We start from the raw sequence: 2,140 nt of genomic DNA on the forward strand, positions 1-2,140 counted from the left end.
GGGCTCGAACCCACGAATGTGAGATCTGACCTGAGCCGAAGTCGGAGGCTTAACCGACTGAGCCACGCAGGCGCCCCATCACGACATTTTCATACCACAGGTACACCGTGTGTGCTTGCATCCACACAGGCACATGGTGTCCCAGGGGCAGAGGGAGGCCCGGCTCTCGACCTCGGAGCCCCCAGGAGCGCTGGCTGCCGAGCTGAGACGGACCGCTGGTGGAGGTGGGAGGCACCGTGCCGGAGGCGGCCAGGGGTTCGGTAAGAAGAGGCCTGGTCTGGGGAGTAGATCTGACTCGTCGTGCAGCCTCGCTGCTGGGCTGAATGCAGCCTCGGGAGTTGCACCTGTTAGTGGTTCGACCCTGGGGCCCACCTCAGCAGCACGCTGTGACCACTCTGTGGACAACAGGTGCCCAGACTCTGGCTCAGCGCTGCTGCCACCCCCACCTGGGGGCTCAGGCGGCAGATGGGGGAGCCCTAATAAGCGAGCAGGGGATGGGCAGGGCAGCCCTTCCGCAGACTGTCATTCAGAGCAGCTGCTGGGCACCCCCGTGGACCAGAGGCCAGTGAGTACCTACACACAATTCCTGTCCTCTTCTCTGGCTCCTTCCAAGACCCGGGATGGGGACAGAGCGTACCTAGCCCGGGTAGATGGCTCTCATCACCATGGAGCATCTCTGCCCTCCTGCCAACGTTCCCAGAGCGCTGTGGGCATGGGGGGACCTGGTGTGGAGCCCCTCCTAGAGGATGCTCTCCTCTCATGGGAGGCACTAGGACATGGGTCTTTGGCTGAGACAGTGACAGGCATCTGGAATGAACAAACTCTCCCAGAGCCCGGCTGTCTGGCTGGGGCTGTGACCCTCTGAGGCGCTCTGATGATGCTAAGGATGGTGGTGGCGGTGGCATCTCCCGGCAGAGTGCAGGACACGGCGAAGGAGAAGGAAAGGGAGACGGAGGTGCTGAGGTCACACAGCTCCCTGAAGAGAGCTCTAGAACGGTGCGGCAGAAGAGGCAGGGAGAGGAAGGCGTGATGCTGGAGCCTGCGACCCAAGGAAGGGTAAGGATGTGGGGCAGGAGACCTGCACAGAACGACACCCACATGCAGGGCCCCAGTCTGGGTGAAAAAGGGAGTTCTGTCTCCAGGGAGCCATGCGCACAACACGCTGCAGGAGTCCGCGGCACCTGGCAGGACTTGACCCAGACTGGGCTGGGAAGGGGTCCTTCAGGAGACCCCAGAGTGTTCCCAGTGAGGAACATGGGCACGTGACTCTTGATCTCGGGGTTGTGAGTTTGAACCCCTTGTTGGGTGTAGAGATTACTTTAAAAAGTTTGGGGGCACCTGGGTGGCTCAGTTGGTTAAGTGTCCGAATCTTGACCTCAGGGTTCGGAGTTCAAGCCCTGTGTTGGGCTCTGCAGGGGCGCGAAGTCTACTTATAAGGGAAAGTTTGAAAAAAAAATTTTTAATCTTGTTTTTACCCAACCCACGGGATTTAGCTTTGTCGAACCCCTTTTCTGGGCCTGTCATGGGTCAGTCAGGCAAGGTTATTCTGTGACAACAAACTTCAAAACAGAATCACAACTTGTGGATTGTTTTCTGGGTTGGCAACAATACGGGCTTTTGTAGTCACAAGGTTCTCCACGATGTGGCGGGGTCTGGCCGTGCCTTCTGGCAGACCAGTGTCTTTGGAGTGTATACCTGGGCAAGGATCTGCTTGGTTACAGGCTATCCATGCAGCTGTTTAGGTTTTGCAAACGTTTCCGAACGGTTTGCCAATATAGTTAGGTCGATTTTGTGAGCAATGTATGAAGTTCCACCTGCCACATCCTCAATAAAGCTGGTATTTGTTAGTCCTCCTAGCCATTCCTTGGGAGCGGAGGGAGACAGGGGCAATGAGGGGCTATTCTTGACATGAGACAGCAAGACATGTGTGCCACAGCTGCCTTCCATGCTGCAGGGACGTTCCTGTCGGCTCAGAAGGAGAATGGAGACTCCGAAGCAGGCAGAGAAGAGAGAGCTGTAATAAACTGCTAGGTTAGTGGTGAGATTCGTGGACAATTTTGTCATTAGCTATTCAGAGACCAGTGACACGCACGTGCAGGGGCGATGTTCGAACTACACGGGGCAGCTAATATGGCAGGGG

This window comes from Suricata suricatta, chromosome 16, assembly GCF_006229205.1.
Source record: "Suricata suricatta isolate VVHF042 chromosome 16, meerkat_22Aug2017_6uvM2_HiC, whole genome shotgun sequence".
NCBI classification, from domain to species: Eukaryota; Metazoa; Chordata; class Mammalia; order Carnivora; family Herpestidae; genus Suricata; species Suricata suricatta.